Raw genomic sequence first — 12,500 nt, 5'->3', positions numbered from 1 at the left:
CACCCCACCAACCCCGAGCGCACCTCTCACCAGGCCGAGAGGGCCCTTCGAGGGAGCAACACCCAACCCGCGGGGCGAGCCCGAAGCCGGGCGGAGGGGTCTGCGGTAGAGGAAAGGAAGCCACCTGCCCCCACAGACGCGCAGGGGACACCAGCGGCCAAGCAAGGCCACAGGCGGCAGCAGCAGCGGCGGCGACGGGCCTGCGCTGCACCCACGCTGCCTCTTCCTTACCGCCTCGACCCCCCAGGGACTCCCACGCACCAAGCAGCACACGCCAGCGAGGCTGCGACGGCACACCCGGGAGAGAGCACACCGGGGCAGTGAAGGAGCGACGGCACCACTCGGTTCCAGGCGCCTGAGAGGCAAACGACCTGGACCGCTCCAGGAGCACCGCAGAGAGCTGAGCAGGGTCAGACTCTGCCAGACAAGCCCCGCACCACCACCGCGGGACGGGGCCCGCCCACACACCATGACACACCGACACGGCAGAGGGCGAAGGGTGTCCGCCACGTCCGAGGACCCCCGCCTGGACCCCCAACGCCAGCACCTTCAGGCGGCACAAGGCAGAGGGAGCGGAGATCGAGCCGGATTCCGCACCCCTGGCCTCTCCCACCACGCCGAGGCAGGGGAAAGAGGAACCAGGAGCCCGCAAGACAGAACGAGCAGCTCGGCAGCATTCGCCATGAATGGCCGTCCCTCGTCTGTAAGCGGCTTAGGCCCGGCCCAGGAGAGCGCCACATCACCACATCGGTCAAGTCTCGGTCTAGGATTATGACATCACGCGAGGCACAGGGGGTCACGCCCAGCGAGGACAGCTGCCAGGGGGGGGTCCGTCGGCAGCCTCGCCAGCCCCTTGCCTCTTCAGCAGCGGTGGCCAACCCCAGCGGAGGAACGCCTGACACGCACACGCGGCATAAGGCCGACGACCACTGAGACTCAGTTCTGAGGGGGTTCTGTCAGCCACCACTACGCAGCGGGCCACCTGCGGCAGAAGACGGACACGGGTATAGGACCCAGCGCCCAGCCTCACCTCTGCCGCTCTCGGGGCAAATTCTAAGCCGGAGATGGTGGCACCGTCGCAGGGCTAAACCAGGATCGCACACCAAGCTCCCGCACGAACCCAGGCAGGGAGCTCGGCACCGGATGGGCAGGGGGAACGCAGTCCAGCGCCAGGCCGCCGGCAGCCCATCGCGCTCCCCCCTACCGCCCCAGACGCGAACCCAGGGGCCCAGCTCTTCCGGTGACAGTCACCAGGAGACAGCGTGTCAGCACCTACCTGCAGATCCAAAATGACAACTGCAGGTGTAGAAATGCCCTTCCAGGGGACAACAGGGACAACCTATGGGACACAGCCGCCCCTCAGATGGGGGCCCGGGTCACAAGTCCCCAAAAACACAGCCATCGCCCACAGGGCATGCTCCTGTGGCCACCTGGTCGACCCCAGGAGTTAGAGAAAAGCAAACAACTCTACAGCCCCACCAACGGCCCCGACCAGGTCCCCCTAGGGTGCGGGTGACAAGTGTCGGGCCGGCGGCCCAGGGCCTCAGCCCCGCCAACGGCCCCGGCCGGGTCCCCTAGTGCAGGCGACAAGTGTCGGGCCGGTGGCCGTGGCCTCGCAGCCCCGCCAACGGCCCCGACCAGGTCCCCCTAGGGTGCGGGTGACAAGTGTCGGGCCGGCGGCCCAGGGCCTCAGCCCCGCCAACGGCCCCAGCCGGGTCCCCTAGTGCAGGCGACAAGTGTTGGGCCGGCGGCCGTGGCCTCAAGCCCCGCCAACGGCCCCGGCCGGGTCCCCTAGTGCAGGCGACAAGTGTCTGGGCCGGTGGCCGTGGCCTCGCAGCCCCGCCAACGGCCCCAACCGGGTCCCCTTGTGCAGGCGACAAGCGTCTGGGCCGGCGGCCGTGGCCTCAAGCCCCACCAACGGTCCCGACCGGGTCCCCTAGTGCAGGCGACAAGTGTCGGGCCGGTGGCCGTGGCCTCGCAGCCCCGCCGACGGCCCCGATCGAGTCCCCTAGTGCACGGTGGCAGTGATAAAGGGTGTGCTGGTCGACCCCATGCACTCTAGCGGTACTCCAGCCCGGTTACAATCGGGAGCGAGCAGACACCTACCCACCCCCGCAGCTGCCTGCCTGCTCACTTGCAAGCCTCCAGGCTCAATCTCCGAACAGCACACGAGCCACCAAGGTCCCAGCAGGGCTGGGACTCTCCCGCCTGCAGCTTGGGGACTTTGTCACATCCTGTCCCGGGCTCTCCACCCACTTGCTCGCCCTTGCCGGCTCCAGAATGCTCTACAGCTACAGCACGGCTGCCACCAGGTGGAGTCAGACAGCCAGCACCAAGGGACAAAGGGACAGCACGCTGGATGCACGCAGCCAGGCAATGAAGCCGAGATAGGCAGGGAAATGTGTGTCACTGCCGCCCTCCCTCCCTCCCCTCGCAGGGGGTGCTGGCTGGTCCCGGCCGCCAGGTCGGTTGCTTTGCCTTGCCTCTCATTTAGAACCAAACTGTGTCGTGACCGTCACTGGTGAAATGTTAACATTCGGTGTTGATGCATGGAACACCAGGTCGCGTGGCTTGGGGAGAATCGAGTTGTAGTAGTGAGTGACCACGCATCTACTGTGACAGGATACATCTGACCTATCAGTACAGTCTTGGGGGAAGGGTGGATAGACTTGGTCACACACAGGTAAAGGAAAACGGCAGACAGAAAATAAAATGAAAACACCGACATTGAGAGAGAAAAGGGAGAGAGAAACGGGGGGGGGGGGGAGAGAGAGAGAATGAGAACTGAAAGGAAGGCAAAACTAAGAAAGAAAGAAAAAAAAAAAAAAAAACCAGGAAGACCAAAAACTAGGAAAGGAGAAAGACAACATAAAGGGAAGCAATGGACACAGTAGAACAAAATTTTTGGGGGGAAAAAAAAAAAAAAACAGACACACACGAGTAAAACAGATGAGGCAAGATAATAAATCCAGCATGAGGACGCGAGAGAAAAACATATATAGGTTGAAAGAGAAGAGAGAAACAAGTTAAGAAGGACCAAGGAAGCCAAAGGTAAAGGAAGAAGGCAGACAGAAAATAAAATGAAAACACCGACATTGAGAGAGAGAGAAAAGGGAGAGAGAAACGGGGGGGGGGGGGCTGGGGGGAGGAGAGAATGAGAACTGAAAGGAAGGCAAAGGTAAGAATACAAAAAAAAAAAAAGAAGAAGAAGAAGAAAGACAAAAACTAAGAAAAGAGAAAGACAACATAAAGGGAAGCAATGGAAACATTAGGGGAGAACACACACACACACACACACACACACACACACACACACACGCAGGTACAACGGCCAGACACACACCGATGAGGGAAGAAAATAAATCCAGAATGAGGACGCGAGAGAAAGGCCTATAAAGATTGAACGAGAAAAAACAACTCAAGAACAACCTAGGGGAAGGCAGAGAATGTAAGGATGAAGACTGTCAAATAAAGGTGGGAGTCACAAGTGAAATTCTAGGAGATGTAGGGGAGTGGGAGAAGGAGAGGAGACAGTGAAAAGGAGAAAGCGAAAGAAAGAAAGAGAGGAAAGCGGGAATCGGCGAGCAAAACAGAGAAAGAGAGAGAGAAACAGAGCCTAAAAGGAATGGAGAGATCCAAGAAGAAAGAACTAAGGCAACATCCCTGGGAAGGTAACAGATCCCCCCGCCTGGACGTGGCAGGAGCACCTAGAGAGGCGCGCACAGTGCAGTCCCGGCCCGGCGGAAGGACGGTTTCTGCCGCCGCGGCCCCCTCCCCCCTCCCCCCTCCCCCCACCGCCGGCACCGCCGCCACTGCTCAGCCAGCAAGCCAGAAGCCCGACTGTGCTTACTGCGCCTGCGCCAGACCGACTCTCTCCCTCCCTCCCTCCCTCCCTCCTCCTTCCTCGACCCCCCCAAACTCCACGCCGACCACCACCCCGAGGCCTCGCGAGACGCGAGACTTGTTCAGACGCGGGCGCCATCTTGGCTTCTGCCGTCAGCGCCATCTTGGCTTTCGCCTCTTGTCCGATCCGATACTGTGGCCACTAGATGGCGCGCAGACAGCACGAGTGGATTCTTGAAACACGCTGGGGTTTCTGGTTTGGAGTCAGTTGGGGTTGCGATGGGACGGGGAAGATGAAGGATGGGGGAGCAGGAAGAGCAAAGACAAGAGATCACAACGACAACACTGAGTCTCGAGCCCAGGGGTCAGTTCCAGATTCATCCCTTGGGCCACGTTTTTCCAAGCCCAGCTCTCCCGGGGAACCTCATCCAGTAATGAGAGAGAAAGAGAGAGAGAGAGAGAGAGAGAGAGAGAGAGAGAGAGAGAGAGAGAGAGAGAGAGAGAGAGAGACTGTCTCACAAAAATCAGAAACCCGGTTCAGTCCATCTCAATGTCCCCAACCACATTGGTACAGCAAAGATTTCCCTATACACACACAGCTACAACCCAGTCAGCGCCTCACCCCAAGTCCGTTCCCACAATATGTGCCAAGAGACCTTTCCTCCACCCTTGTCTCTCCTGGATGTCCCTCCCTAGGCGGTATTGTCACAAAGTGTGGAAGGGCTCTCTCCCTCCTGTGTCACAGCAGCTGAGGCCAAGCTAGGCCGAAGCCAGGAGCCAGGAACAAGATGAAATCGGTGTTCCCATACGGCAAGGCCAGTGTGTCTGCTGACAGGCTGTTGAGCGTGTGTGCGGTGCCACAATGCCAGTATCCCCCACTGTCTTGCTTTCACTTTCTGTTCTCTAGTTTTATTTTTATTTATTTATTTGGCCTTGAGGTTGACTTATTTTCATTGGGAAGGCAGATTTGCAGAGAGAAGGAGAGACAGACGGACAGAAAGATTTCCATCCGCCGGTGCACTCCCCAAATGGCCACAACCACGGCCGGAGCTGACTGGATCCGATCCGAATCCAGGCGCTGGGAGTTTCTTCCAGGCCTCCCACACAGGTGCAGGGTCCCGTACACTTGGACCACCCTCCGCTGTTTTCCCAGGGCACAAACAGGGAGCTAGATCAGAAGTGGAGCCACAGGGACATGAAAGTGGAGGAAAAGCCAGTGAAGCTATTCTGCAGCGCCCTTGCGTCTGCCTGTCCTTCCTGTGAGCTCTTGCAAGACCCAAGAAGTTCCTCAGGGACAGAAAGGATGTGCCATGGAAACAGGTTAGGGATGTGAAAGGAGAGAGAGGAAAAGAGGGGAGAGAGAGAGAGAGAGAGAGAGAGAGAGAGAGAGAGAGAGAGAGAGAGAGATTGAAATTGAGTTAGTGAGAATGTGACAACAATTCAGTCTTCTCTGTTCCCCATTTGCAGGTAAGGTCCAGATGAGGAAAAGGAGAAAGGGAGCAGCCAGGCTGGGATTGGGCCTCTTCACCTCTCTCTCTCTCTCTCTCTCTCTCTCTCTCTCTCTCTCTCTCTATCCCAGGAGGGGGCATCACACAGCTTTCTCTTTCCAATTTGTGAGCAGAAGTGGTTGCACGCTGAGTGGTTCCTGGCCAGGATCCAGAACATGGAGGGAGAAGTAGGTGTCAGGTAAGGCCACCTGTGAGGCCTTCACGTCGGCATAGTGGCCTTTCATTCCCAATCCACCAGAGAAATCCTCGGGCAGGAAGGGCACAGGCCAGCCCATATGTCCTCCTGCTCTGCCGTCCTCAAGTCCCCTTGACTTGTCCGCAGAGCCGACCGCACACAACACCCACAACTCAGGCACAGGTGCCCCAGTCTCTCCCTCAGAGCACCCTTTCCCTTCAGTTCCGCAGAATAAGAGATGGTGAGCTGACCCTCCAACTCTTCCGCCTCCACACCCCACCCACCCACCCACCCACGGTCCATCAAAGACAAGGGGTTGGTTGGTTGGTTAGTTGGTTGGTTGGGTCCGGCCGGCATGTTAGCCTAGTGACTAAATCCTAAAGAAAAGAAAGATAGATGTGAACGCAGAGAAGAGCTGCCTTCCAAAACACACATATAATTAGCCAGGCCGGGTTGGGGCGCAAGCCAGGCTGGATTGAACTGTGAACTGGCTAGCACCCCACAGTTCGCAGGAGGGCTGGGGATGGACCAGGCCAGGCTAGGTTGCCGTACCCCAGCCCAATGGCGATAGCTGGGACTGGTGGTGGGCCATCTCAGATTGTGCCACAGCACCCACTGGCGCACGCAAGAACCGGGGGTGGTGCGGTGGGGGTGGTGGAGAGGGAGCGTGAGAACCGGAATCAAGTTAGGGCGCTGCACCCAGTCAGGCAAAAAGAGAGCCAAAATGGCTGGGCGGGTGGGTGGGTGCGTTGCGGGCGGGCGGGCGGGCGGGCGGGCCAGCCGGATTAGGCCACAACACCCAGCTGTCAGCAAAGCGCCGGGACTGCCTGGGTGAAAAAATTACATCAGGCAGGCCGGCCGGACCGCATTAGCCCCCAGACGGTCCCAAGATCTGGGGCTGGGAGCCCGCCAGCCTGCTAGGGGAACGCCAGGCAGGCAGGCAGGCAGGCAGGCAGGCAGGCAGGCACTCCTCCTGTCAGCTAGGCCGTAGCTCCCGTCGGAGAGCACGTTAAGGCCTGCCTGAACTAAAACAGCAAGCTACCCATAGATCATCAGGCCGTATGTGCCAAACATACAAGGCCTGGGCCAGAGATGTCGACAGCGTGCATCTCCCCGGACCAAACAAGAAGACGAGGGGAAGGCAAGAGTTGTTGCTTGGGCCAGGCGTGTGCGGTTGCCTAGTGGCTCCATTTCTCGGCCTGTACGTGCCGAGATCCCATACGGGTGCCGGTTCGAGTCCCAGCTGCCCCACTTCCGTCCAGCTCCCTGCCTGTGGCCTGGAAAAGCGGTCGAGGATGGCACAAAGCCTTCGGTATCGGCAGCCGCCTGTGTGGCGGAGACCGACCGGGAAGAAGCTCCCGGCTCCTGGTTTTGGTTCTGCTCAGCCCCGACCACTTGGGGAGGGAACCAGCCAGCGGGCAGGAGATATTTCTTTCTGTCTCTCCTTCTCTCAGCAACACCCCTCCCAACCACACACACACACACACACACACACACACACACACACCCCTCCCAACCACACACACACACACACTCACACACACAGACACGCGCACGCGCGCACAGGGTCCTCCTGACTGGCGTGTGGCTGCCGGCTCCACCTCAGGATCCTTCACCGTCCAACAATAAGAACCAGATTGGGTTGAAGAACAGTCAGGAAACACCACTGTTCCTGCTAGGACAGGAGGTGGACTGAACAGGGCTGGCTCATGGACCCACTGGTATGCGTGAAGCCTGGCACTGGGAGAGTTTCTGATGGAGGAGCCTGGGCAACTCCTCTGGCAGGACACAGTCCCTGCAGGTAAGCGCAAGCAGCACAAATAGGAAACAGCCCAGAACAGGCTATGGAAATTATCCCACTGGTATACACATGGCATGGATTGGGGGCAAGACCAGGCTGAACCTGTTCACATCACCCGCTGGTGAGTCCGAGCGCCAGAACAGAGTGTGGGTCGAGCCAGGTTCGGTTGCGACACATACTAGTACACAATAAGGAATGCCAAGGTGAGGTGAGCCGTACCAGATGTGGTTGCAGCGCCCAAACAGCACATGTGATAGTCAGGGGGAGGAGGCAAAGCTGACAGGGGAATGTGGGCTCCCCTGCTGGACAACTACTTCCCGACTAGGCTGCAGCTCCAACCGGTCTGCGTGAGGACCGAATATGAAGCGGGCAGGATCGAACCGGACTACGACACCCGTCGGTTCACGAGGAAGACAGGCCTGGAAACAGAACGAACCCGGCAATCCCAACGACCAGCATGATCATAAGCCGATCGGTGTGACGGACGGTGTTGGACTGTGTACTAGCAGACTCGCGCAGGAATCAGGCCTGTGATCATCTCAGATGAAGTTTCTTTGGAGAGAGATCCCTCCAACTGAACTGCTGATCTTAGAACCCCAACCATGAAGAGACTGTCAGCCAGTGGATTCTGAATAGGGTTCATTGCGATTGGAACTGAGACATTGGCAGCAGTCTAGAACTGATGAAGTATCAGAACTGTATGAGCAGGAGCCTCAGAGCGTGCCTCCCGTTGGGGATCTGGGATGGGTGGGAGGTTGGGTGGGGCTTTTCCCTTTTTTTTTTTTTTTTTTTTTTTTCCCCTGACCCCAGATACAGGGTAAAATGATATTGATGTGGAAACAATGGTATTTCCCACTTTCACCCTGTAGCCCTTGACACTCTGTTCCCTAATCAACCAAGTAAGATTATTAAAAAATAATTTTTAAAAAAAGTATATCAGGTTTTACAATTTCATTAATTTTTATGAATGGGTAGTATTCTATAGTGTTTGTGTGCCACATTTTCTTTATTCTGTCACCCGCTGATGGGTATCTGTGTTGATCCCGTATCTGGCTATTGTGAATTGAGCTGTGATAGCTGTAAGGGTGCAAATAACTCTCTCATATGCATTTTCATTTGGATAAAATCATAGGGCTGCGACGCTGGTTCGTATGCAGACTTTTAGATACCATTTGTTTTTTATCCAATTGGGAAACATGAGATATTTTAATGAAATTATAACTGGATAAGAAATGAGTTTTATGAAGCATGGTGGCCACTTGGGGAGTGAACCAGCCAGCGGGCAGGAGATATTTCTTTCTGTCTCTCCTTCTCTCTATATATATATCTGAGTTTCAATAAAAATAAAATGGATGGATGGATGGATGGATGGATGGATGGATGGATGGAGGAATTGTTTTTTCTGAACAGGCACCGACTGTGAGATGTAAGTAAGGCTCTGGACTGCTGTGTCCTGGTCGCTCGGTCCAACGCCGATCCAAGCAGAGAACCGGGCCTGGCACGGGGCACAGGCCTAGTATATTCCTGCAACCCCTCCCACCGCCCCCCCACCCCCGCCCCGCGCACCTGCACAAGGACAGGTAAGGGGTTCCTGTCTGTGTTTTGAGTAATCGGTTCAGCTAGATCGTTCTATTGAGAGGGAGGGATGCTTGATGTTGAGCAGTTCTGCTTGTTTGAGTGACAGAAGTACACGCACAGGTTAATAACACGCGTTCACATAGTTAAGGTGATGGATGGAAGAGTGAATCAATAATGCCGATGGAAAGGCCACATCAGAAGGGAGCCGTTCCTGAGAACCACTCATGGTCTGCCCCATGCGAGTCAGAAAGCAGCGGCCAGATCCCACTTTGCACTTCCAGAGCGAGCGAAGGGGAGTGACCGACTGTGGCTGACCTTTGCCCCAGTCGGAGAGGCAGATCCTTTCACTGACAAACGCCTGAGGGCAGGTATGGCTCTGGGTGGAGCGGAGAGAAAGTGAAGCCTTTGGCAGACAACGGGACTTTGAACCAACCATTTGCATTTCAATGAAGGCAATGAATGAGGCCTCTTGGAATTGAATGAGAGGTTGCGTCCCTCAAGCCAGTGGCTTCCGAAACGAAGGCTGCTGCTTTCTTGGGGCACACCCCCCCCACACACACACACAGAGGCTCATTCTGACGAGGAGGCGGGGTGCGGGTGCCCTGCCTGCCCCATGCTTCTCCTTACATGTCCCTGGACCCTGGACCCTGGCTCTGGCTCTAGCTCTGGCCTGGGAAAGGAGATGTGGATTGGGGAGGTGACTTGCAAGACGTACACACAAGACCCACCCACCATCAGTGAAACACAGCTTCTCTCCCTCCTTCCTTCCCTGGGGCTTGTGGGGGAGGGGAGGGTGGTATCAGGCAGGGAGGCACTTTTTGTTTTGGCTTGGCTTTTCTCCTCCTGGGTGTCACTGGTGCACCCCAGCGTATTCCATCACCAAGCCACTTTCCGATGTGTTTCGCTTCCCTCACAGTGGTTCATTAGCCAGCACCCACTGATAGGAGAGGACTGCTTTTTACTTGACAGCATCCTAGTGCAGGGATCAAAGGGGTCAGAGAAAGTAGAGAGAGCAAAGGAAAAAGGAAAAAGTTGGGTTGTTCGGGACTCCTTAAAGAAGAATTCATGTTGTGCCACCCACGTGTGCGAAGATTTGTCAAAGTCCCCCCCCATGCCCCTTTCCTCCTCCCCCCCCCCCCCCCCCCCCCGCTCAACCACCACCAAGCCATCACTCAGCAGGCTGGCTTCCAAGTAAATCAAATACATGCTTTAAGTGTTTGTTTTCTCTCACCTGACTCAGCACAATCGCACTCAGGGTTGCGGTGTAGCGACCAAATGTTGCCACCTGGTTGCCCAATTACTGCACCCTTAGGAATATTTAGTGGATTTCAACAACCTGGTGTTGAATGCCTTCTTTTTTTTTTTCTCTCTCTCCACTCCACTGAAGGCAAAATAAGATTTCCACCACCACCACCCCAACAGTGTGGAACATTGAAGTGGGCAGAAAACTAGTTACATTTTCCTTTAATGTGAACACCACATTTTAAGACTCTTGTATTTATTCATTTGCAAGTCAATCATGGGAGAGAGAGAGAGGAAGAGAGAGAGAGAGAGATTTGTGAGCAAGTTTGTTTGGAGCGGGGAAGGGGGGAGCGGGTGTGTCAGAGGAGATGGGAGGAAAGAAGAGAGAGGAAGAGAGAGGAGAGAGGAAGAGAGAGGGGCAAGGACGAGCAAAAGAGCGAGCTCTTTGAAGAGATTCTTCCACCCACAAGTTCCTTCCCTTTTCTCTTTGTCGCTGTGTCCTTCCAATAAGCAGACATAGATGACACAGGATGGTGAAAGCTAGAGAGCGAGCGAGCGAGCCAAAAATGTGGAAACCGCGGTTCCACCAGCACCGTGACAACATTGCCGGTTTTTCTTTGTTTAAAAAAAAAAAATGGAAAGAGAGAGAGAGAGAGAGGAATCTTCCACCACTTCACCAGTCAGTTCAGAACTTTTCCCCCCAAATGCAGGCCTAGAGAACTCAGAAGTTGGTGAACAGAAAGTATGGAATCCTGGTTCTCAGCGCTACACAACTCTGTTTAGGATACAAACAGGTTTTTCAACAGCTTTGGCCTCAAACCTGTGTGTGTGTGTGTGTGTGTGTGTGTGTGTGTGTGTGAGAGAGAGAGAGAGAGAGAGAGAGAGAGAGAGAGAGAGAGAGAGAACTAAGCGTTTCTGACAAAACGTGCGCAGAACCTCAACAGCAACAACTAAACCCATATGCCTCGGAGCCCCATCCAGAGGTGTTTACATGGCATTTTGACAAGATATTGAGCCAAAGCTCAGAGAGAGAATTGAGGAGAAAATAAATAAATAAATAAATGGTGAAATCACGAATGTAAATTCGAATGATCTGTATTCCGGGAGTGAGTGAGTGAGTGGAATTTACCGACACCATGTCAGGATAGACAATGTGTCCGGACAGACAACGATGGAGAGTGGTGGTGGTGGTGGTGGTGGGGGGGAAGAGATGTCATTTCCAGTGTTTTCTAACCTAAGGGAAACTTGTAGGAAAAGTAGCATGCTCCGCACCACGGTCATGAGAGCCTTGTAGGCGCACGTGCTAAACTCCACACACATGATTTCCATCACCTTCGATTCAATGTGCACCTAGATCGAGGGGTTTCCCAGACACTAGAGCGCTCTTTGCAGACTCTGGGTTTGGTGGGCATGGTGGCACGACAGCGGCAGTGGCAGTGGCACTGAAGTCCAGGCCGCTCTAGGTAGGTCTGAAAAGACGTCCCTCTCTCCGTTCCAGCAGAAGCTGGCCCAAGGGCTTGGGACCCCGCCCACAGCACAGGCAGCCAGTGGTGGGTATCTACGTGTAGGTGGCCGTCTCGCCATCATGAGGTAGAGAAATCTCTGCCACGCCGTCCCTCCCTCCCTCCCTCCCTCCCTCCCTCCCTACAACCCCCCCTCCCGTCCCGCAAGGCTAACTAAGCAAGATCCCAGGCTACCAAGGAGAAGCAGGAGGGACTCTCCCCAGAGTCGGCCCGGGGTGAAGGGCAGTCCAGTCATGTGGTGGATGGGAGAGGGAAGAAGAGGGGCCCGGCATGGCTTGCTCTCAAAGCCGTCATTGGGCCAGTTGAGTCCCTAAAAGCACACCAAGCCACCCACCGCCATCCAGCCAGCCAGCCAGCCAGCCAGCCAGCCAGCCAGCATCCGCACACGCACCCACCCGGATGGCACACTGTTTTTGTATTTGTGTGTGCGCGCGCGCCCGCCTGGCTTCACTCAATGTTTCACCAAATCATCAGGCTCAAGCAGAAGTTAGTGGCTCAGGGGAAAACTTTATTGAACGGGGCACATAGTGGAAGTAGATGGTGGCAGGAAGGTCAGGCTTCCACCATCGCAGCAGCAAGGCAGACATCGGCAGGGGCATTCGGGGAGCAGAAACAGAAACGTGGGTGCTGTTGGGTGTGTCGGGGGTGATGGGGCGTACCACTGGGGGCAGGGTGGGTCCTTCCGGCGGCGGGGGCGGCAGCAGCGGGGAAGACACGTCCTCTTCATCCACCTCTTGTTCCCAATGAGGTCCTCGCTCCCTCCCTCTTCATCCACCTACGCACAGCAGCCGCTTTTCCCTGAAAAACCAAAAGGAACCCAAGAAACAAGC

The sequence above is a fragment of the Ochotona princeps genome, unplaced genomic scaffold (genome assembly GCF_030435755.1).
Source record: "Ochotona princeps isolate mOchPri1 unplaced genomic scaffold, mOchPri1.hap1 HAP1_SCAFFOLD_167, whole genome shotgun sequence".
Taxonomy (NCBI): domain Eukaryota; kingdom Metazoa; phylum Chordata; class Mammalia; order Lagomorpha; family Ochotonidae; genus Ochotona; species Ochotona princeps.
The sequence above is the reverse complement of the archived record's forward strand: the minus strand, read 5'-3'. Positions refer to the sequence as shown.